The 25,570-nt window shown below is 44.6% G+C and overlaps 2 long non-coding RNA genes across 2 annotated transcripts in view; both read right to left on the reverse strand.

Moving 5' to 3' along the window:
- Nucleotides 1–596: 596 nt before the first annotated feature.
- LOC115093862 overlaps nt 597–25,570 on the reverse strand; it is a 36,089-nt gene continuing 11,115 nt past the window's right edge. The window contains exons 2-3 of the long non-coding RNA XR_003857427.1: nt 1,266–1,351; nt 597–1,181 (exon numbers count right to left, since the gene is read on the reverse strand). This is a non-coding gene — a long non-coding RNA (uncharacterized LOC115093862). The remainder of the gene's footprint in view (nt 1,182–1,265; nt 1,352–25,570) is intronic.
- Nucleotides 6,484–13,394, reverse strand: LOC115093861. Its single transcript, XR_003857426.1, has 3 exons — nt 13,289–13,394; nt 12,954–13,146; nt 6,484–6,821 (listed from the first exon to the last, which is right to left on the reverse strand). It is a non-coding gene; the product is annotated as an uncharacterized LOC115093861 (long non-coding RNA).

The following is a 25,570-nucleotide window of genomic DNA, read 5'->3' on the forward strand; positions in this document are numbered from 1 at the left end:
GAAAGAAGACATAATGAGGAAAATAGAAAAGTGATAAGCACCGGCAAATTGGAAAAAATCTTGCCAAAAAAGCAAAAACGAATACCAAACTGAAGTATATCAAAAACAAGAAGCCTGCAAGACAGTCTTGTATTTATTATTTTTAAAGAAGGTTTTATTTGTTTTATGTTTATGGCTTATTTATTTTTACTGTATGTAGTTATCTGAATTTTATTGTACATTGCTTTGATTTACTTATGGAGGAAAGGTGATTAATCAAATGTAATAAACTAACTAACCCTTAGATAACCAGGGAATAAAAGGGGCACTCAGGATCAGGGGAGGATATGGCTATAGCAGAAAAACTAAGAGGGCAATTTTGAAATGTTTTTATGCAGGTAAAAATGTGTTTATCCATGTAAAAATGCCTTGGAAAGTTGTCCCCTCCCAGCTCCCCATTTGTGTGGATAAAAGTAAACTAATATGGGTGGAATTATTCGAAACTCTCAAAGGGAACCACAGATATCAAATCATATAAATGAGAGTCTTTTTTATGGTTTATACAACATAAATCATCATTTATTAACCAAACAGTATTCCATATATAAAAAACACACATTCACACCTCATTCATACCATAAAATCAACCATAAATATGGAAGGATACATATACAATATATCTCAACAATAATAAATGCATGTGTGTTGCATCCAGATCACATACATATAATACATATATGTACTAACACATCACATTCATATGAATAACAAATATTGCATATATATACTTTGCATACCCTTTCAAACAATATCTTCCTCCTAACAAAATATCTTGTGCAAAAAGAAAATAAACATCTTCTGAAATATTAACACCATTCACACATCTTTGTATATTAACATGGATATTGCACCAATATATATGTAATTTATACATCAAATTCTTTTTGTGCATATCTTTCCTAAGAATGCTATTCCTCATCAGATCTTTCTTATATTCCCTTACTACATTAATGCTCTTATGTCAGGATATCTACAAAGTATTTCATCATCAAGTTCTTTATCACCAAAAGCTTTTTCTCATCGGGTTCTTTTCTCATTTCTTTCCCACAATGCTGTTCTTGTATTCACATAGGATCCTCTTTGCATTCCCTATAAGGGACCCTCGTTTCGCCTTTAAGGCTTCGTCAGGGGAAAAATACCATCTAAAAATAAAACAAACTCTTACTCACATGCTAATATTTAAAGAACGACCAAGCCATCACTAATGAAAGATATAAGTTACTAACCTGACTCCTCATTACTGATTTTCTTCAAACAAATGCCCGCACAGCTCACTTCATGATACTGCGAATCGAAGTGCTCAACATTCCAGCTAGAAAAATCATACATACTTCACAATCACCAAGTTCCACAACTGTGACAAATACAAACAATATATAAATCCATACCAAAACTCACCTCTACACCAAAAGACGCTGATTTAACTCATTACTCATTAGAGATGTGAATCGGAACTGGAATTGGTTCCGATTCCCATCGTTAATTTTTTTTTGTGCGGCCCGATCGCGGTTTTGTTTATCGGCTGCGCCCGAGCCGATAAACAAAAAAACCTACCTGACCCTTTAAAACTGTTTCCTTAGCTTTCCCCACCCTCCCGAACCACCCCAAAACTTTTTACAAGTACCTGGTGGTCCAGTGGAAGTCCAGGGAGAGATTTCCCGCTCTCGGGGCCGTCGGCTGCCACTAATAAAAATGGCGCCGATGGCCCTTTGCCCTTACCATGTGGCAGGGTATCCGTGCCATTGGCCAGGCCCTGTCACATGGTAGGAGTAATGGACGGCCGGCGCCATCTTTAAAAATGGCATGGGCCATCCAGTGCTCTTACCATGTGACAGGGGCCGGCCAATGGCACGGATACCCTGTCACATGGTAAGGGCAAAGGGCCATCGGCGCCATTTTGATTAGTGGCAGCCGACGGCCTGAGAGCAAGAGATGGCTCACGGGACCCCCACTGGACCACCAGGTATTTGTAAAAAGTTTTGGGGGGGTTCGGGAGGGTGGGGGAAGCTAAGGGAACAGTTTTAAAGGGTCGGGGTGGGTTTAGGGATTGTTTTGGTGTGCCATTTTTCCCGCCCTCCCCCAAAACGATAAGAGAACCCCAGGAACAAAATCGTGGGGTTCTCTTATCGGGAGCCCCTGATTTCTGACGATTTTGAAAATATCGTCCGATATTTTCAATCGTCCGAAGCCCGATTCACATCCCTATTACTCATACTCTCCCACACGCTAATCCACAGCGTGCTATTGTGGTCAAATGTGCCATAAACATTTCATGCTACTTGTATTCAAATATACCCAATCGATGAACAAACATACCCACATGTTACCTGGGTTATGTTTATGGCGCATTTGACCATGATAGCAAGCCATGAATTAATGCATGGGGGAGAGTATGAGTATTGAGTTAAATCAGCATCTTTTGGTGTAGAGGTGAGTTTTGGTCTCCGCCGTGACTGTCCTCCCATACTGTGTTCAGGCAAACAGGAAGCTATCTGATCATGTGTTGATCATGTGCTACTGTTAGGCCATCAACAAAGCAATTCTGTGCCTGTACTGGGGATAGGGTGGACAGCAAATAAAAGCAAACGAATAAATTCATGTCCCACGGATATGGGACCATGGTGGCAACAGACAATGTTAGCAGTCCTTGGGGTACCCCCTTGTCTCAAGGCAGCCTGGGTGATCGTGCAGTTCGCCCTACCTAAAGGCCAGTTCTGGCTATAGATTTCTGTTTCGCAGAATGTCTATTTCCATGAGCACTGCATTGTCCATGATAAAGTCTTCCTTTCACTAGTCTTGTTTTTAGAGCTTTCTTCCATTCCATGATAGATTTGGGGATCTTCTGGTACATCCAGGGACATATAGCTCGTTATTTGGTGCTTCTTGCTATAGTAATGGCACTCAGGTTTGGCATGATTATAATGATCATTGCTACCCTTTGCTGTGGCTAGTTGGGCCAAAGGCCTGTGCAAATATTCCCCCTCCCCCCAATATAACCAACTAGTGTTTTGCAGAATCTGCAATATAAAATTGAATTTTGGAGGAGAGAGAAGAATAGATTCAGCAGTCATTTGCCTGCAACAGGAGGGTAACAGGGGTATCCCAGGGGGTCAGGTCGAACAGAAAAATAATTAGTTACAGAAATGATAGCAGGAGTGCTTTATTCAGTCTGAATGCAGGTTGCAGAAGAGCTAATGGTCATATCCGAGGTTGCACAGATTGTAAAGATAGTGGAGGAATAGCCTAATGTTCAGAGCTGCAACCTAAAGCATAGGGTAACCATGGTTCAAACCCCGCTGCTATGTCTTGTGACCATCACCAAGTTACTTTACCTTCTGTTGCCTTAAATACAAACTTAGAACCTGATTCATTAAGGCTTCTCTCACATTTTGTGTCTATGGGAAAACCCCTTAATAAATCAGGTACTTGGACTGTAAGCCCTCTGAATGTAATCCACTCTGAAGTGCTGAAAAGCAGAATGTAAATAAATAAACTAAAAATAAAATGTGCCACTGCGAGATGGTTCTGCATAGAGGAGCCTCTGCAGTGGGGCCGCGCTACTTTTTCTTGGCAGCACAGACCTCTTTCTTCCACTGCTGGTGGGATCGGGTCCACAGATGGCACCATGGGCTTCCTCTTCTTCCACCACCGATGGGATTGAGTCCACTGGCGGCACCACGGACGCTCTTCTTCCACCGCCGGTATCACGGGCCTCCTCTTCTGCCACCAGTGGTCCACCGGCGGCAGCACAGACTTCCTCTTTCTGTTTCCGACACAGCCCCACCAGTTATGCCACCCCATGCACATGCACGGTTTGCACACCCTATGGCATCAAGCCTGTGAGAGACCCGCGGTCTGCCCAGTGGTGGAAATTGGAGGCACTTTGGCATGGTGTCTCTGGAGTTGAGAAGGTTTCTGGCAACATGACTGATACTCTCTCTAGAACTTCCTCTGAAAGGGTTATGGTCATTATTGCTGGGACTTCAGGAGGCTGGCTGGTGAGGGGAGGTGCAACCTCCAATGAGGCTGCAGATGTTACTTCTTCTCCCTCCAGCATTCCAGCAGTAGTTGTTTCTGTGGATGCAGTCTCTATGTCCAGGTCAGGGGTCACTGAAAGTCTATAAACCTTCCTTCTCAGCCATTTCCTCTGACTTCACCTTTCATGAGGCCAAATCTTCCCCGCTGATTATCTTTACACCGATATCTGTGACCAAGGTCAGACCTGGCTCCAACTCTCATGAGGCCAAATCTGCCCCGCTGATTATCTTTACCCCGATATCTGTGATCAGGGTCAGACCTGGCTCCCCACTCTGAAGAGCTCTTCCCTTCTTCAGCTGCCAGAGACTCAGAAGTCTGTAGGCCAGCTGGTGGTGGTTGGAGAGAGGGGCAAGTGATATCCTTGAGGGTCCCACCAGTAAGAGAATTTTTCACCTCCTTGAGTCATGATAATGGTGGGGAGATCTCCCCAAGGGAAATCTGCTGGGGAATCTTCTCTACCCAAGAGAGTTGGTATTCCGGAGATTGGACCTCAGATGGTGTTATTGCTAGAGGGAGGGAAAACCTGCTCCCAAGGTCAGGAGGAGGATGCTGGTCACTTATGGGACAGGGGACTCAGGATTGAACTCAGAAGTTCCTGGCCTAATTACCATCAGGGGCTTGAAACATCAGACCTCGTGGGTATGCCCCACTTCCCTGCACAAGAAGTATCTTACCTCCTCTGTACTATAAAGGATAGTAAGTAGGGCCGCTTCATGTTGAATAATAAAAGAGCCCTTTACTTCCTCCCTTCCCTGAGGCAGCTTCAGAGTTATGTGCAGTCTACAGGACAGGAGTAGTTCTGTCCTTGTACTCTAGAGGTATCACAATGATGGGAAAGTGGACCTCCCCCAGGGTGCATAGGTTCCACATTAACATCACCTTAGGGGACCTTCAGAGGCTCTATCAATACAAATACTCTCTCTACTACCATGCCACTCACAATTGTCACATGCATGGTGGCCAGCATGCAGAGGAAAAAATCTATTTTTCCATACATCCTGCTGGCCGTCACAATGGCAGCAGGATCTACCAGTGACATTACATGGTCCTTGACCATTGCCCCTTTCAAGGCTTGGCACTTAACCCTATACCTCTGAGTTAGCCCGTGGAAGGGGTAGATGACATACTTTATTTGGGTAATGCCCGACCCTGGCTGTAATTGCCCTTTATTTCCCTCAGCAGAGCCACAAGCTGTTGTGCCTGATACAACTGCCACATAAAATCTAATTTGCAGTGGTTTGACTGCAACGGAGGTGGGTGCAATGACAGAGGAGGAACTGGGACCCTGATCTTTATCTTTTCTGTGCCTGATGCTGCCTGAGGTGTACTGCTATTATTTGCATCAGCAGGGACGCCACCTATTTCTCTAGCCGGCGATGCAGCCACCTCTGGGGTGGGTCTTGCCGGCCAGAGTGGCTGCCTTAGGGGTGGATGGAGCTGAGGCAGGAATGGTGTATGCAGCGGCTAGCGATGTGGTGCTAGCCATGGAAGATTCCCTGAAAAGAGGGTTCTCTGTCCCTGTGTTTGACATTGCTGGGGCAGGAGTAGCATGCCCAGTACTAGTGGCAGGAGTGATTTTATAACGAGCTTCAGAGGGATATCTTGTTCTAGTCTAGTGTAGCAAATAAATGACAGGAGTCGGGTGGCACCTTTTAGACTAACCTCAATAAATTGGTTAGTCTATAAAGGGCCACCTGACTCCTGTCATTTATTTTTATTCGGCGCTGTTGCTGCATTAGAAGCTGCTCTCTCAGGGGGGGGGGGGTGCAGCGGTTGCGAGTGCCCAGGAGAAGAGGTTAACTGCAGCTGATGTTGTTCCTGCAACTTTAAGGGCAGCAGCCAGAAGTCACGAGATGGTGAGCTCTGAGACAGCCTTCCAGCTGGCATTTTTCTTCCCCCCCCAGCTTTGGTGGTGCTTATTCCTTTGACATGTAGGCAATAGGGAGTGGGATCGAGGCAACCCTTTATAAAACAATAACGGGAGGCGAGGTTGCCTTTTAAAATACGTCAAACAAAAAGTGATTTTTTTTTTTTTGTAAATTAAATTTGTAACAATAAATGAAATATTTGTGAAAACCTAACAGAAAATAGACCTCAGGACGGAGGAGTAAAGCCATGATGAGGGGAGCCAAGGGGGAGCCTCAGGCTGAGAAGAACTGTAAGTGCTGATTTTCACCAAGCAAATGAGAATATATAAATATTTTTGAGTTATAGGCTTACATTAACTGCATTAAAAAAAAAAGAGGGAAATGAAAAGGTGTGAAAGAGGAATAAGCAATGTAGAGAAATATGTGAGTAGGGAGGGAGAAGGAAAACGTCATAGAAAGAGCGAGAAATTGAGAAAACTGTTCGGCTTAGCTTTCAGATGCTGGACTTTGTTTGAACCACATGATGGCAATGTTGAAGCACTATCTGCTTTTATTTAACTGAGAAAAAAAACCAAACAAAAAATATTGATATTATGAACTGTGTCACTCAGCAAGTCAGTAAAGTGCAGGGCTGTGTCTCAGAGTCACACTTAACCATTCTATTGCATCCATTTTAATCCAAAAATTCTTCAGTGTATAGAAAAATTACACAGACGACCCTGAAGAGCCACATGTGGCTGCCGTGCTTGAAGGTGAATAACATGAAGCAGCGGTTTCTCCCCAGACAAATGACCAACTGAGGCCTTGAAGCTCCACACAACCTCCACCACTTCAGCCAGTCACGCACACGGGATCCAACCCTATACGCAGACCTGACTGAGAAAAGAAACATATATTTTAAACAATCTGGAAAAATCTTTATATTACTCTCAAAAATTACTTTCACTGTACTTGCAGCCACCCATTGAAATTCCCCGGAAGCCCCTATTCATTGTCCCTGTCTGTTGTCTGAACCCAAGACTTCTATCTCCCTCCTCTGTCCTCACCTCAGCACTCCCCCCCTCCCCCCGCCCCTGGGGCACCTCAGCACTTCCCGAACCCTTCACTGGCCCAGTTCCCCCTTTTCTCTCAAGGGCCCAGCCCCTGCACATTCTGCTCCCCCTCGCCATCCAGACCTGAACACTTCCTCCCCCCGTCACCGGCCCAGCCCCAGCATCCTATGTCCATACCTGGGAACGTTTGAGTCCTGCTCGCCCTGAGATTGGTGGAGAGGGGGAATGGCACATTCCAGTCATTCTTTTTGCTTTCCCTTTCTCACTCTCTCTCTCTCTCTCACACACACATACACACACTTGCTTTCTCCATTCACTGTTCTTCCCAGTACTCACTCTGCTTTCCTCCTGCCAACTCTCTGCTCTCCTTTCATTGACGCTCCTCCCCTCATACACACACACACACACACGCACAGGCTGATGCCATAAGGTTTATTTGGCAGAATGCGCAGTTTTAATCTTAGTTGTTCATCCATCTTTTCAGCATAAAATTTACTGCCAACTCAGCAAAGAGTTTTCCGCTCAAAAAAACGTGTGCGGCACAACACTGTGCATTTAAGTTAGTGCCCTCACATGGAAATTCCATAGTAATGAGGGCATTAGTTGTTTCCTTCCAATGCAGAGAGAAACGCACTGGCCCAACTCCCATTTTTCTAGTGCTGGAAATTTTACTCCCGATCAGAAGTGGAGTAAAGGTTCGAGCACTTGCATCAGAAGTGACTCGAGACTCTCAATTACTGAGGGAGGAGGGCAGCAGTGGTGGGGGCTCTGTTCCATGACTCTCGGTTTGGTGGGGGAGGGGGGGAGGAGTTTACACAGCCTCTACCATGATGTAGGCGGCCATGGACATATCTCATTGTAAATGGATGAGATATGAGCATAAGAACATAAGAAATTGCCATGCTGGGTCAGACCAAGGGTCCATCAAGCCCAGCATCCTGTTTCCAACAGAGGCCAAACCAGGCCACAAGAACCTGGTAATTACCCAAACACTAAGAAGATCCCATGCTACTGATGCAATTAATAGCAGTGGCTATTCCCTAAGTAAACTTGATTAATAGCCGTTAATGGACTTCTCCTCCAAGAACTTATCCAAACTTTTTAAAACCCAGCTACACTAACTGCACTAACCACATCCTCTGGCAACAAATTCCAGAGCTTTATTGTGCGTTGAGTGAAAAAGAATTTCCTACGATTAGTCTTAACTTCATGGTGTGCCCCCTAGTCCTTCTATTATCTGAAAGTGTAAATAATTGATTCACATCTACTCATTCAAGACCTCTCATGATTTTAAAGACCTCTGTCATATTCCCCCTCAGTTGTCTCTTCTCTAAGCTGAACAGCCCAAACCTCTTCAGCCTTTCCTCATAGGGGAGCTGTTCCATCCCCTTTATCATTTTGATCGCCCTTCTCTGTACCTTCTCCATCGCAATTATATCTTTTTTCAGATGCGGCGACCAGAATTGTACACAATATTCAAGGTGCGGTCTCACCATGAAGCGATACAGAGGCATTATGACATTTTCCGTTTTATTCATCATTCCCTTCCTAATAATTCTGCTGCAGCACACTGAGCCAACGATTTCAAAGTATTATGCACAGATTGAACAGAGGAAAAAGCAGAGGTAATTTACTGGGAGACTAGAGTTTTTTTCCCTCCTTCTCTTGTAAGTCTGCGGAAGCGGTAAAAAAATTGAAATGGAAAGATCCGGTGGATGTAGATAGGTACTCTGCCCCACCCCCTTGCTCCCGTCCATTTCCTCCACTTCCATATAGGTGCAGGGCTCCAGGCCCTGGAAAACCTGATTGATGATGCTTGCTGAGACATCACATTGAGTGGCATCAGCTCTTTCTTCCCGGCTGTGACTGGGGCAAATTCTTAAAGGGGAAACATCTCCCTCCCAACTAAACACCGTAGAGGCAAAATCTCATAATACAATTTTTAAAAAATATATCCAAAGCAGGAAGCCTGTAAGGGAGCTGATTGGACCATTAGATGATTTAGGGGTTAAAGGGGCACTTAAAAAGATAAGACCATCATGGAAAGACTAAACAAATTCTTTGATTCAGTGTTTACTGATAAGGATGTTGGGGAGATACCTGTTCCAGAAATGGTTTTCATGGGTGTTGATTCAGATTAATTGAACCAAATCACAGTGAACCTGGAAGATGTAGTAGGCCAGATTGACAAACTGAAGAGTAGCCAATTGCCTGGACCAGATGGTATATACCCTAGGGTTCTGAAAAAACTCAAAAATAAAATTTCAGATATATTACTAGTAATTTGTAATATATCATTAAAATCATCCATTGTACCTGAAGACTGGAGAGTGGCCAAAGTAACCCTGATATTTATAAAGGGCCCCAGGGGTGGTCTGGGAAACTATAGACCAGTGAGCCTGACTTCAGTGCGCGTGGCAGCGTGCGCATGTTATAAAATCGGGTGTACATTTGTGCATACTGGGTAGCGCGCACAAATGTACCCCGCACGTGTAGGAATTAAAATTGGCCCCATAGGGTAAAGTCACCCATGTTGTAGTTACACAATGTTAGGTTCCATATTAGGATTTACTACCCAGAAAAAAGATCTGGGTGGCATAATGATAGGGCTGGTGCAAGGGTATTAGGCACCCTAGGAGAACCTTCTGCCTTGTGCCCGCCCCCTCTCACCCCCCAATCCAGGCCCTGGATCCTGCACAGCCCTCATTCACTCAGACAGGCCCCCCTCTCTTACACACACTTAGATTCCTTGTCTCATTCACACATGCACCTTTACACAGGCTCCCTCCCTCTCTCTCACTAACACCATTGCTCTCTCGAACACACACAATCCCTCTCACACACACATATACACACACAGACAAACAGAGGTGCCACTCATGGCCCGCCAAGATTGCTTCTCTCAGTCGCGAGCAGGATGGGCGCTGCTCGCAGCTCGCCAAGTATCTGCATTTCTTGGCCATGAGCAGGATGGTAGCTGTTCACAGCCCACCACGTCTCTACTCCTCTCAGCTGTGAGTGGGATGGGCGCTGCTCACACCAATATAGCTGCTCTTTGCCGCCCCCTAAAGCCTGTACCCTAGGCGACTGCCTAGTTTGCCTATTGGGCTGTGCTGGCCCTGCATAGTGAACAATACATTGACATCATTGGCTCAGTGTGCTGCAGCAGTCAAGAAAGAAAATAGAATGTTAGGAATTAAAAGGAAAGGAATGGTGAATAAAACGGAGAATATCATAGTACTTCTGTATTGCTCCATGGTGAGATTGCACCTTGAATACTATGTGCAATTCTGGTCACTACATCTCAAAAAAGATATAGTTGCACTGGAAAAGGTTCAGAGAATGGCAAGCAAAATGATAAAGGGGATGGAATGGCTTCCCTACGAGGAAAAGCTAAAGAAGTTAGAGCTGTTCAGCTTGGAAAAAAGACAGCTGAGGCAGGAATTGATAGAGGTCTTTAATTCATGAGAAGACTAGAATAGGTAACTATGAATTGGTTATTTACTCTTTCAGATAATACAAGGACTAGGGGACAATCAATAAAGTTATCTTGTAAGTACATTTAAAACAAATTGGAGAAAATTCTTTTTTGCTCAACGCACATAATTTGAATGCTATTTTTCATGTACAGTCTCCTTTTTGGGAGTTGGGGAAGTGGTTAATAAATTTTAAAATACATGCAACATTTGTATTTGTGCGAGGGTAGGGCTGGGCTGGTGCAAGGCTGTAAGGTTTGCCTAGGGTACCTAACACTCTTGGCATCATCCCTAAGAAACTGGCCAGACACACAGTCCCATCACTCACCCATCTCCCACATCCCCAGGGAGAAGATACTGGGGAAGGGTGGGCGTGTGTGTTCCTGGGAGTGTGAAGGGTTGCCAGCTCCCTAGAAACATTATCACCGACACTGTATTTGCCTGTTAGAAGTCTAAATTTAGGAGCTCAGCTTTTTTTGAATAGCTGCCCACTTATTTGCTTTTGTCTGCATGTCTTGTCTGTCTTGAATAGACTGTCAGCTCAAAGGAGTAGGGGGTCATCTCTTATACTATTTCTCTGTAAAGTACTGTGTACGCCTGGTTTTATTATATAAATAATAATAATAAACCCTGTTTTCCAGTTTTTAAAGGATGCCTTTTTGGCTTTAATAGTCTCTTTCACAGCATCATTTAGTGATGCTGGCAGACATTTATTCTTCTTTTAACATATGGAATACATTTTATCTGAGCTTTCAAGTTTGTTTAAAAATACTGAGGTCAATTTTCAAAAGTAATTTAGATGGATAACTGTCAAAGTTATCTGTGTAAATGGCAAGGTTTGGGATATTCAGCCTCTTATCTGGCTTACTCTTCCAGCACTGGAAGCATAAACTACAGATAGTTTATGCTTCCAGTGTGGTTTCTGTCAGAAGCAGCTCTGGAGTGGCTGGGAGTGGGTGAGTTTTGACTTCATTCCAGGCAGGGGTATTGTTTGGGAATCGAGGGAAGGTGGAATGGGGAGGGGGAGGGTTTGGCCTTGGCAGAAGAAACTGTGGATGGGTGGGAGAGCAAAATGCTAAATAAAATTCCAAACAGGGAAAGGGGGGTGGTTTGGGGGGGGGGGGAGTCTAACCCTCGGACAACAATTTTTACACAAATTTAGAAGGGGTTTGGAGGTTGGGGATTGCATGGCTTGACAGGGCCATCTTTTACAATTTGTTGGGGAAGGGAGAGACTCATCCACAGACCCTGGTTATTTCTTTTTTTTTAGCGCTACTTAGCCGAATATCTTTTGAAGATATCCGATTAAGTAGCAAGTTATCTGGCAACACTAGACTGGATAACTAAAAAACTCAAAGAGCTATATTCAAACACAGCCAGTTAGGTTTTATTATCTGGCTAAAGCTGGCCGGATAACTTTAGCTGAGTGTGTTTTAGACTTGCCTGCTATACCTGTCTTAATTTATCTGGCATCTAGACCTCAGTAACCAAACTAGCAGAATGAAATACCATAGAAGCAAATGCGATAATAGTTTAGTAAGCTGAAAAAGTTGTCATTTGCTAACTCTAATGTGAAATTCATTTAATTGCATCTAGTGGAAAATGCATTTCAAGCTGTTTTCTACTTTGCTTAAGAACAGATGGGAAATTGTACTGGGTGCCAAAAGTATGTGACCTACATTAGTTGCTGGAAGGCATTTTCTAAGATGAAATCTAAGACCTTTTACTGCAGCTTGGATTTCTTTGAAAGTATTATTTGTGTCCTAATGTAATACTTTTTTTGCTTGTTGTATAGCTGTCTATGTTGCACTACTGTTTTATGGGTAATCAAGATTATTAACTGAAAATTATTATAGCAAAAGTAGACTACATTTTAGTTTGCTCTAAATCTATTCTTTGAATAGCTTTGTTCATGAAAGTTTGGTTATTTGCATAGTGTATGTACTGAAACCCCTGGGCTGATAGTCCTGGATAAGGTCCCAGGAGTCACACCTTAAACAAAGTCTCTTTAAGTTTAAGTCTTCCCATGATGTATAGTTTATCACACAAATCAGGATTCCCTGAGTTGGGGGAAGCTAATTCTTCTAGGCCCTATGCATTGCTTTTACTCAAATCCCATTGTAAAGTTCATGTACACAGCATTGATAAGCATTCAGAGGTAAACTACAGCAGTAAGAACGCTGAAAACATGAGGTGGTTTCCAACATAACTTTTACTGATAAACTGTGCAGTTGATGGAAAAGGTCTTTATAGATTTGGATCTCTCAAAATAGGTTGTTTCATGTCTTAGTTCTTGAATAAATTTATTACCTTTTCTCTTACAATAGATTTATAGTGATATGCCAATCCAAGTTCAATTTATAAGTTTATTATTTCTCTTCTTTTCAAATCAGTTTGGAGTAGTTTATAAGCTTCCTCCCAATTGATATGGGATATACATTTTTAGTCAATCTGGTAAAGAAAATCCATATCTCTCATACCTCTCATGTAGGGCTTCCTTCTTTTCCTCACTACTTTTAGTACTTGAAAGGCACTGGTTTTACTCTTCTTTTCTCCTTGAGATGATAATTAACCTAAGGATGGGTCTACGAAGTCTCCTCTCTCCTTCCCTGAAAAATGGATGAAGATCCATTCCTCTTCCAGGACTTCTTACAGTTCACCTGTGCACTCAGACTGAGAGACACCACTCCTTAGATTACATACATTGAACCCCTGGGTGAGTACTCAGGTACAGTATATTAGAAAAAATAAAAGGGAAGAAGGGTGGAAAAAGATGAGAAGGATGGAAAATATATCGCAGGAAATACAAAAATACCATTTTTCCAGACGTGATCTGTACTGCATTAGACAAAAGGGTGAAAGCTCTCTGTCTCCTTTTCTGAACCCAAGTGTAATTTCAATAGATCCCAGAGGCCTTCAATCTTAAAAAAAAACAAAACAAGTAAAACCAGGGAACAGCCATGGACAGAAGACGGACGCTCAATTTAGCCGGAATCTGTTTTCCGAACCCGTGGCTGTCAGCGGGCTCGAGAACCAACGCCGGAAATATTGAGTGTTGGCTATCAAACGCGCTGACAGCCGCCGCTCCTGACAAAAAGGAGGCGCTAGGGACGCGCTAGTGTCCCTAGCGCCTCTTTTTACTGCGGGCCCTAATTTGCATCTTCTCCCCTGAATTGCCCGCGCTCCCGCGACTTTTACTGAATCGGCCCGATGCATGCAGATATAATTAGACTGTTCTTGAGATATTGTACAGTTCTCATTTAACTTTCTAGTTTATTGTATTTGGTTAGTTTTTATACTTGATTTTATTATTTTGACTCTGTTTCATGTAATTTACTGTAATTGTTACTATTTTTATTAAAATTGTTGTATTACTTGTTCCCCACTCTGCACATTCCAGTGGAAAGGTGCAATAATATATACTGACATAAAATAAATAGCTAATTCTTACCCAGGGAGTTGGGAATCTGATTTCATACTGGTTTTAAACTGCCCTATGAGTTATTTTCCACCATCCCAGAGAGCATTTGAAACAATTTTGAAATTGATTTCAAATGAATTTTGGCTACAGTGACTTGTCAGGAAATCATCAGCAGGACCCACCAAAAGCAAATCAGGATCAAATCAGGCAGTCCTTGTCTATAGGGACTGGGTGTATACTGTCACTGCTACGGAACATTTCTATATTGCTATGGGATATACACAACACTATATAGATACATAAAACAAAGTCTCTTGTCCAAGGAGCTTACAATATGGTTGAAACACACAGAAAAGACAACTAATTTTCTATTAATCACAGGGACGGTAACTTTCAAACCAGCGCACAAGCACACATTGGCGCGTGTATGTCAGCCCACTCCCAGGGATGTGGCCATTTTATAGCATACGTGCGCATATACTGCAAGTTATAAAATAGCCTGGCTGCACACACGTGCACCAAATTTTAGATGGGTGTGCGCATGCACGTGCAAACCCCACTTGTACCACATAACATGCAGAATTTTAAAAGGGATACGCGCCAAAGCTATTCTCAGTTTTACCAGTATGTCCACATTTTGCCCAGTTAAGCGATAGCTCCTCCAACCCTCCATGGTCTAATAGCCTTCACTCCCTCCAGTTAGCTCTGACCCTTAAAAACCCCACAGATCTGCCCATTTTTCTTTATTTAGTAACTTACACAGCACAGTATAGTATCTCCTGCTTAGACAATATAATTGCATTAAAATAAGACATACAGTATTTTCTTGACATTTAAGAGAATATCTCTTCCAAACTAATGTCTGAATTTTTTTTTCTTTTAAAATTCCTCGTAGAAGAGACATATTAGACTGAAAAAGTTCAACACAGTACCAGAAGAATGCAGCAGTTAAAATGTTGGAGGAGGATAGGCAGGTTGGAAAGGAATGCATTCAAAAAAGCATTTCCTTTTTATTGTATGTCTTGAGGTTACCTCAAGTGCCTCCACCACTCTACTTTCACTGAAACGACACTCTCCTACGATTCACTGTGAAGATCCCACACTTCCTGTGCATTCCACAGCACCACAGTTGGGAACTATTAGATTCAAGCCTTTAACTGTACAGTTCCAAACTACAGATGCTACCACTGATCTAAATGAGCAGCTTTCCTAACTGAGAGGCCAGTGTAATAAGGTGCCCTCAGCAGAGCACACAGTTTTACCCTAGGATGGCTCAAGGCAATCTGCTGCCTGAGGAGAGGATAGAGATGAGGGTCCCCCCCCTTCCCCCATCAAGCAAGGTGTAAGTCAAATCAACAAACAGGCTAAGGGGGATTGGGGGGGTCGCCCTTGGAGTCTGGCCCTTTCAGTGATTTGGCGTTCCGTGGGCTGCTCCCACGGACCATCGCACTCACCTTCCAGGCTGGGCTCCCGCTGGTTTCTGACTCTGGCAGCCCTCCACGCGGAGAGATGCTGCCCGCTAACGTGGCGGAATGCCACTGGCCTGATCAGCCATGCCACCCCATGGATGCCATATGAAATGTACATTTCATGATTATCCTTTTTTTCCATAATTCCATAACATATTTTTACATCTGCAATTGATATTGCGATTGGACCATATAGTCATTACATATTGATCAACAGAATTACATTTAAGAAAACATCATTTTCTAAAATTTCCAATAAGCTACCCCAAAAAATGCCCCAACTCACACTCAACCCTCATTCATGCCTCATACACACAATACCCTCAATACCCACTTCTTAAAAAATACAAAAATGTACAAAAGTATACAAAAGATTAAAAAAACTGTATTCCTTGAAAATTCACTTCCTCCAAAAGGAAGTAAATCCATTTATAAGGAGGAAGTGAATTAGTCTATAAATCACACATAAAATACTGTATTTTCAAGGAATACAGTTTTTTTTAATCTGAATAGTTCCCCATGGATGCCATCAGCACATGGAGCCAAACGCCACCAGACTCTGAACTCTGCGCATTTCCTTAGGCATGCACATGCGCCTTTTGCCGCTATTTAAAGGGATCGTAGTGGCAAATCCCCTCTGGCCCCAATTTATGAGATAGCAACCAGGCCCTATAAAAGGGCAATGCTCCAGATGCAACTTGCCTCAGCAACAGGTCCAGCTACTTTCAGTAGTGCGTGTTGCTTCTCAGTGTCCTATCTTCGTTCCAGCCTTGTCTTCAATCTTCATTCCAGACTTGTCTTCATTCCTCATCCAGCTGTCTTTGACTTCATCCTGCTGTCTTCAGGTTGTCTTCGGTCTTCGTTCCAGTCCATCCATGTTGCCCACTTGTTCTTGTCCTTGCCTGCCTGCCCTGCCTATCCATCCCTCTTCTTTTTCCTTGGCTTGGACCCTGGATATGACTGACTGCTGCCTGCCTCCAACCATTGCCTGGACCCCTGGATACAACTGATCGCTGCCTGCCTCTGACCTTTGCCTGGATCTCGGATATGTATGACTGCCACCTTCCCACAACCGTAGCTACTATGGACCTTCTCTTCTGCCATCAGAGGAGACTCTACTTAAGTCGTGCTGGCCTCGGCACTCAAAGGCTCAATCCGAAGGGAACATGGGCTGGTATAAGTGAAGGTTCCGACTGGTCTCTGCTTTGCCTGGGTCCACCTGCTGACAGTGGAAACCTGCTGGGCCCCTCCCTGCAGGTAGAGTCAATCCTGCCTTGGCCTAAGGGTCCACAGATATATCAGGATGTAGAGAGTATGGACTCGGTGGACTTGACTTTGCTGCAGGCCATCCTTGGCATTGCCTGCAGGCTGCAAGAGCACAAGGTGCCCTGGTACCCTTGGCCGCTGTAATGGACTGGCTTTCCACTCACCTGGGCACACTGATAACTCCCATGGTGCCACCTTCACCCACAACAGTACGGTCGCCTCCTGCAGCGCTCAATCGGCCAGTTCTTCAGCTGCCGGTTCCACCCCGGTGTGTCAAGGATCCCAAGCATTCCTGAACCAGTGCAGAATGCACTTCCAGCTGCAGGATCTGCTGTTCCCTGATGATCAGGCTAAAACTATGTATATCCTCTCCCTGCTGGAATGCATAGAACTGGCCTGGGCATCTCCCCTCTGGGAGTGAGGGGACCCCCTCTTGCTTGACCAACAACAGTTCCTGGAATAGTTTCATACTATCTTTGAGGAGCTAGGTCATGCAGCGACGATAGCCTCTAATCTGTTACATCTCCATCAGGGTTCCCAAAGCTTAGCTGAATATGCAGTGGAATTCTAGATGCTGGCTTCCAATTTGAATTGGAGAAAGGATAATTTAGTCACCATATTCTTGAAAGGCCTCTCTGGGAAGATTAAAGTTGAGCTTGCCACCCGGGATCTTCCTACATTGCTAGAGGCCCTCATTGCCCTAACTGGCAAAATAGATCACTGCTTGCAGCAAAGGGTCAAGAGTCCTATCCTGCATAAAGGAATGTCTCATTGGCACCTCAATTCCAACATCACCCCCTCGACCTATCTATTTCTGAAGAGCCAATGCATGTGGGACGTTGCCACTTGGCCTCAGAAGAAAGACTCCATCGCAGGGCCTCTATCTGTACTGCACTACCTGAAGCCATTTCTTGGCCCAATATCCACAGAGATTGGGAAACTTCAATGCCAAGGGTCCCTTGGGGAGATGACCCTAGGCCTCACCATTCCAGCTCCCCAACTACTTCTACCAGTCTCACTGGAATTGGGTTCCACTTGTTTTTCCACCCAGGCTTTTGTTGATTCCAGCTCTGAAAGAAACTTCATCTTAAGAGAATTAGTCAATCAACTCCAGATTCCCACAGTTCCAATGATTTCCCGTTTGGTGATTTCTTCTGTCTACAGAGACCCACTTCCAGGCTAGGTTACTATGACCACGGTATCTGTGGCCTCATTCACTGGTCTCCTGCATGTGGAAAAAAATCAACTTTCTTGTGATCTCGAGAGCCATCCACCCTATCATCCTAGGTCTGCTGTGGCTCCAGCAACATCACCCATACTTCGATTGGTCTGCCTTACAACTTGTCCATTGGGACCATGGATGTACAAATTCCTGCTTGGTGCCAGTAGAACCTCCTCATCCAGTGACTTTGGCTTCCTTACTCCTGGGACTTCTCCCTCAGTATGCAGATTACAAGAATGTCTTCTCAAAAAAGAATGCTGAAGTTTTACCTCTTCATTGCATGTATGATTGTAATATTGAACTCATCCCAGGGGCCATGCCCCCACGCAGACAAGTTTACCCTCTGTCTCTCCATGAGACTCAAGCCATGTCCGTACATTTAGAAGAATCTAGAACGGGTATTTATTCCCTTCCCTGGCAGAGGCTGGGTTCTTCTTTGTTGCGAAGAAAGGCAGATCACTCAGGCCATGCATAGACTAGCATGGCTTGAATGCCATCACTAAAAAGGACTGTTATCCATTACCTCTAATAAGAGAGCTCTTTGACCACCTACAGGGTGCCAAGATATTCAATTCAGGGATGCATTCAACCTCATCCACATCAAGCCTGGTGATGAATGGAAAATAGCATTTAACATTCGTGATGGACATGAATATTTGGTCATGCCCTTTGGGCTTTTCAATGTTCCGGCAGTTTTCCAGAAAATGGTCAACAAGATCTTTTGTGACCCACTGTACACCTGTGTGGTCATATACTTGGATGACATATTGATCTTTTCTCAAACCCTGAGCTCCCACCGAAGAGACATTTGCATCATACTTCAATGCCTGCGAGAGAATAATCTCTGCACCAAACTGGAAAAATGTCTCTTTCAGCAAGAGGTGCTCCCCTTGGTTGGGTACATGAGACAGATTCCGGGTGGACCCTGCCAAGATAAAAGCTATCATGGACTAGCCTCACCCTGTGGGTCTCTGGGCCTTGCAAAGCTTCCTGGGGTTTGCTAGTTATTACCGTCAGTTTATTCCAAATTACTCCTCCGTTGCAGCCCCACTTACTGCCCTTACCCACAAGAATGCCAACATCAAAGATTAGCTGCCTGAGGCTTTCAATGCATTCCAAAAGTTAAAGGTTCAACCCAAGAGGAACAAGGGCTGGTATAGGTGAAAGTTCTGACTGGTCTCTGCTTCACCTGGATCTACCTGCCGACAATGGGAACCTGCAGGGCTCCTCTCTGCAGGTAGAGTCAATCCTGCCTCAGCCTAAGGGTCTACAGATACTACACATTGATTCAGTGATGTTATAAACTGCACATCCAATAGCTTCCACTCTGAAGCAACAATTTCCCAATGCTGCAATGGGACCCAATTCAACCCTCTGCTCCATTCAAGCCATCAACAAACACCACAGTCTCCTTCTTATCCATGAAGACTCTAATACTGCCATTATGCTATATCTTCAATTTAGCAGATATACCAGGGCAAAATTGGTTCCTTTCCTATATAGAGTGGTATGCCCAGTTGCCATTTCTTTGTGAAGTGATGCTATGTGCATAGAAAAATCATTGATTAGAAGCTTGTGCCCATTGTAATCCACACATTCTTTCTTCCGGAAAGCCTGGAGAAATTTCACTTTGTGTGCCTATTTGAGGATTTTCGCAATGACAGGTCGTGACTTTCCTGTCTTCTCTTGGCAAAAGTCAACACGATGTACCCTTTCACACACTGGAGAAAACTCCTCCTCAATAAGGCCTAATGCATGAGGAAGCCATTTTTCCACAAGGCCCGGCAGCTTTGCATCGGTCACAGATTCAGACAAGCTTTCGATTCGCTAATTATTTAGTCTATTACTGTTCTCCTGGTCATTGACCTGCTCTGCCAACTGCTTATTTTTAGCTTGCAATTCTGCAACTTGTTGCTCAGCTTGAGCCAATCAATCCTTTTGCTCCAATATTTGTTGCTTTGTGGCCTCCATTCTCCTCACATGTATGTCTACATTTTCTTATGCCTTCCATAGTGGTTTCTAATTTGGTTAAATGCTCATCCAAAGCAGCCGAGACTCCTTTGGTAATCTGCTTTAGCATTTCTTCCGTGATTGCTGACAACGTCATTTCTCTGACCTCTGCTACAGCTTGCTGCGACTCTCTGGCCTTTGATTTTTCTCTGATGCCTTGTTGCGAATTTGCACTCATACTTTTGTTTTCTAGCTGGTAAGGCATCAGTTTTCTTCCCACAAATATCAACAGCCGAATTCCAGTCAGAACAACCAATTTTAGATGTTGTGTTTGCTTTTAGAAAAGAGTCTCTGGGAAACCTGTTGGGAGCTTCTTCCCCCTGCATCCGTTCAGCACGCACCCATAACTGGCAATCAGTTGCTTCTTTGTTGTCCAGTTTACCACTGGTCATGACAGTTGCTACTACCCTTAATAGAAGGCTTGGGGGTAGCCTGCATGGAATGACAGTTGCTACTATCCTTAACAGAAGACTTGGGGGTGGCCTGTATGAAGTGGTAGTTGCTATTACCCTTACAGATGGCTTGAGGGTGGTCTGTACGGAGCGACAGTTGCTCCTACCTTTAACGAAAGCTTGGGGGTAGCCTGAAAGGAGCGACAGTTGCGCCTTCTCTTAACAGAAGGCTTGAGGTAGCTTGCACTTATTGGCAGTTGCTACTACCTTAACAGAAGATTTGGGGGTGGCCTGTACGGAGTGATAGTTGCTACTACCCTTAACAGAAGGTTTGGGATGGCCTATATGAAGTGGCAGTTGCTACTACTCTTACAGATGGCTTGGGGGAGGTCTGTATGGAACGACAGTTGCTACTACACTTAAAATAATAATCTTTTTTTTTTTTTAAAGAGAGCTCGCTGGGCAAACTGGGTGGACCATTTAGGTCTTTATGTGCAGTCATTCACTATGTTATCTTTTAGGATAAGTATTTGTAAGAGAGTGACTTTACTTTGTGTAGTGGTTTACTGCTTGTTCTAAAAGACAACAGCTTTCTCACACATTCAACTGGTAGCAAACTCTCTAGTGTCCTTCTCACTCTTTGAATTTGATCTAGTATCTCCTGACTCTGAATTTGACCAACTATGGTTTAGGTGCTTGCAAAACTGGCAGCAAGAAAGCTCTTGCTTTAACACTGGGATTATGGTCTGCTGTTAAAGCATCCCAAAGACTATTGAATAGGCAACTGTTAATTACTTCAAGACACCTCCATGTCCTCCTCTCAGCCCCTGAAAGCTTTTCTGTTTTCACTAGTTCGATAAATACATTTAGTAGCTCCAACTCTTTTGAGTAGGGAGCAAAGAAGTGGCTATGTTCTCCAAAATGTTCCCCACTCCCCACAAAAAAACAATTTGAAATTTTGCAATAGCATAAATAGCAGTTATAAAAATACTAAACTTGAGCGGCAAATACAGAGATGGCAAGTCTGTGGCATCAATTGTGAAAAATGAAATTGTTCTTCCTAAATTCTAAAACCTAAACTATTTCATTTACAATAGAGTGTGTGATACTTTCCAGAAATACAGTAAACCCAATATTGTGTGTCACACATGCAATGTTTTGTACCACTCTGTAAGAGAAATGATTTTTTTTTTAATGTGGAAGGCTGGTAGCCAGAGATTGGAGGGAGGAACTACTGAGCTCATCCCGCCTGCAGTTTTTTGGAGAGAGAGAGAGAGAGCTGTGACTGAAAGAACGCAAGCAAGCGGAAAGGAGGCTGCGGGGCTGGGCCAACACTCCTCTCGCCAAAACGGGGAGGCACTATGTGCACCAGGCACTTCCCCAATGCCTTTTCTTGCTTTGAGCCGTGATTTTATTCCCCCTTGTCTCCCTCTGACAGTGAGCGGCCGGTAGCGGCAGGAGCGCGGGGGCAGGGAAGAGCGGGCGCCGGAGAGCGGGAGAATCGCGCAGAGCAACTCCAGCGCAATCTGCACCGCGCACTCACGAGACGGGCAAGGGTAGCGCTCGAGTTCCCTTTGCTCCACACCTTCAATAGAAGAGCATTCCCCAAATTTTCGAGGATAGGCAGGCACTGTTTGCATTATGGCTCGTCTTTCCTTTCCCTCCCAAGCCAATCTTTTTGACTATTTTACTGTTATTTTTATAATTTAGTTATATTCCACTATTGGACGCTTGAAAGCGGATTACATAAAGCAGACCCCCCAGATTTGAGCTGATTCTGAATTCCATAGCTTGGAGTCCTTCAGCTGCTGACAGTTGTCTGGTTAATATATTTTTTTCTGCTTTAGTTCTTAGTTTTTTTCCCATTGGAATGCTGCTCTGTTGTTAGTGTTGGGGGAGGAGATGTTTTCAAATAGTAAATGATTTCTGCACAAAATGATCATCCTTTATGACTGCTCGGTGCATGAGTCCATACTTCTCCGTAAGTTTCTGTTTCTATTTCCCAGAGAGCCTTCAGTTAAAGACAAAAGTCTTCGTTGTGTACCGTCTAGCACTTTGTCAAGTTTTTCTGTGTTTTACTGATAGTAAAGATTCCACATAGCTGAGTCATATAGTATGAATGCCAGATGGCTCTTGTAACCTATATTCTTCTCTAAAATTAAGGGAGATTTAGAGAGCTGACGTGGAATGGCAATGGTAGTAAATATGTCATTCTAAATGATTCAAGCTATGCCAGGCAGTTAAAAGGGGCTTGCCGACATGTGGCTTCCCCCTTTAAGGCCCGGCCCCGGCCAACCAAATGCCATGCCTCCCTCCGCTGACTTCCTTCCCCCCCTCCCCCCCTGACGCCGTCGCGTCATTTCCTTTCTTCCCTCCCTCCCAACTCTGCAGCCTTCTGCCCGCACCCATTGTGCCCCACTCCCAAAACGGAATCGCGGGCTCTCAATGTGGGCAGCGTGTAATGGCTGCACCCATTTAACCCACTCTCCTCACATCCCCCCCCCCCCCCGTGCAACCCTTACATGCCCATAATAATCCACTATCACGCCGCTTAAGCTCGAGAGTTGCTTTTATTGTTGGTCACATAATGGCCGCAGCCCAAACGTAACACTGCAAGTTTGCACAATAATACATAAAACATCGTAACAAACCTAATCAACAACATCCTTAACCTAAGGCTAATATATATATATATATATATATATATATATAGGGTTAACTCCTGGTGACCAGCGCCCCACTAGCAAGCGATGAGCCAGCACTGCCGCTGGCGAACGTGGGTACCCCGGCCGTAGAAGCCGTGGTAACGTCGCAGACACCTGGCCGTCGTAGCCACAGTGTCATCATAGGATGGGGCTTCCCGCGACCTGACCGTGGAAGTCAGAGTCTTCGGTCGAACTCCCTCAGTGACCCCTTTCACACCCCCCCCCCCAAGGCCATTAAAGCGTCGAGGGTCGGGGTCCTAACCTGTTAGGCCACCAGACCGCTTATAGCCCATCTGCTCATGTGCTCCCGGGCCGTTGGCCCTTGCTAAGGCCAGAGGTATAATCCCATTAAGCCTAGCTAATGTGCTGGTCACCGCGCCACGGGCCCTGGTAGCGGGCTCGCTTACCCTGGGACCCCCCAATACTTTCTTGGTACCCCACAACAGCTCAGCTGCAGCCATTTCGAAAAGCTACTTCAATAATGTCCTGCAAATTGGTGTTAAATATGTCCCAACCAATATCCGACAAATGTGCCCCATCTGGTCTTAACAAACCCGGCGTCTCATCTAGAATTTGTGTTTTGCACACAACCCTTTTATAGCGGGCATGCATTTGCATACCCATTATTGATTTTTTTCCTAGACCATTCTATTGCTTGATGGGACCTCTCTCCCCTCCAAACCCTCCTGGGGGTGATACAGGACCAGATGATTACCGACTGTGGGAACATGTTAGCTAGACTGAGCAAATCTTTTTGTATTTTTTGTGAGCTGCACACTACGAATTGATATCAGGTCGTTTCCTCCCAGATGTACAATTATTGCCAAAGGTGATACATTGCGTTTTCCCATGTTGAGGACAACCGGCAATAGCTGGTCCTAGCTCATCCCCAGGATCCCTATCCACACTAGTGAGATCCTGTTAGGTGCCATACCAAGGTGTGCTCCCTCGAGCCGCTCAAGGGCCCTCATATGTGCCCATCGCACATAAGAGTGCCCTATTATCCATATGAAGGGAATTCGTGATCTTTGGTCTGTCAACAGATAAATGGAGTTAAAACTATTGCTCAAAATACTCCTTTGGTCTTACATACAAGCTGAATCTTTCAGATCGCCATCTGCCAATGGACATTATCTCCCTCGCCTGCAGACCTAACTCCGCTGCTGTGGTGGCAGCTCCTATACGAAATGAGTGTGTCGCATACCCTGCGGCATTGGCTCCTACTAACTGCAGGGACAAATGTAACAGCTTACAATATTGGTACCTCGTGACTGGGCTGCCATCGGCGTGCACTAAGAGTTGGCCCCCACAGGTGGGCACCTTTCCAGATATTTTCTTGTGCAATGGACTGGGCATGATTCCTCCCCTGCACCATTCCTGAAGGACTATCGTAATTCCCATTTTGTCCGTTTTAGATCTGCAGATGCATAGTGTTAGTTTCTTATGTTCAATAAGGACGTTTGCTCTCTGTAGGCTGCAGACGCTTGGCCTAGAGTGTGATTGTGCTGCCAGCTCGCTGACACGCAATGCCCCATAAAATGCCAAAAAGAAAGCACAGCAGAACAGGGTGGCTTCGAAGCTATTGAAAGAGATTGATTCGAGGGCAGATAGTAAGCGTTTTAAGAGGCTGCATGTTATGGGTCTTCTGGTATCTTTTGATTTGCCTACTTCTTTCACCCAACCTACCATAACTCTTTTTACAGGGAAAAGTTCAGTGCAACTAGGGAATCCCGGTGCCCTAGAAAAGAATGATAAGCCAACTAGACGATTAGCAACTGAAGTTCTGGATTTCCCTTGCCCCTTGCAATGCAGGATGTATCTTAATAGCAGGAATACAGATAAGGACCAGATTTCCTCCCTTTCTTCGATCCCCAGGAAGTTCCGGAAATCACGCTGCACTTGACAATAAATCTTCCTCGTGTTATCTCATAAAGAACCCAGCATTAAGTCCCACATTTCGGGGGGCCCAAGCTTCGGGGGTTGGTAGCCAGTCGGTCTTCGGTGCATGGCAGCGGAATGCAGCCCACTGGAAGTGGGACAGAGAATCTGCGATATTATTTTGCACACCAGGAATATGCGCCACACGGCAAGAAACGTTAAAGCGTAAGCATATAAGCACTCGTTGCCTGATGAGGGTATTAGATTCAAATGTGCGCGATGACAGGCCATTGATAACTCACACCACGGCTAAATTGTCAGATTTAAACACAATGTGGGACTTAGCTAATGTCCTACCCCATATCATGAGGGCTACTATGATAGGGAACAGTTCGAGAAAGGTGGTGATCCCGTGCTCATGCCAGCTGGAGGACCATCGTTCTGCACACCAGGCTCCTTTTAAGTATATCCCGAAACCTACACCACCTGCAGCATCCGTGAACAATTCCAGTTTGCTATTATACTTAGGTGGATCCTGCCAGAATGTTAACCCATTAAAATCACGTGGAAAAGATTCCCATATTAATAAGTCCTGTCTGATAGCGCTGGAGACCCTTATATGATGGTGTTTCTTAACCACCCCTCCCGTGGCCTAGGAAAGCCTACATAGGAAAGCTCTTCCCATTGGGATGACTCTGCACACAAAGTTGAGCAACCCAATGAGGGACTGGAAC

The sequence above is a fragment of the Rhinatrema bivittatum genome, chromosome 6, assembly GCF_901001135.1.
Source record: "Rhinatrema bivittatum chromosome 6, aRhiBiv1.1, whole genome shotgun sequence".
Classification (NCBI taxonomy): domain Eukaryota; kingdom Metazoa; phylum Chordata; class Amphibia; order Gymnophiona; family Rhinatrematidae; genus Rhinatrema; species Rhinatrema bivittatum.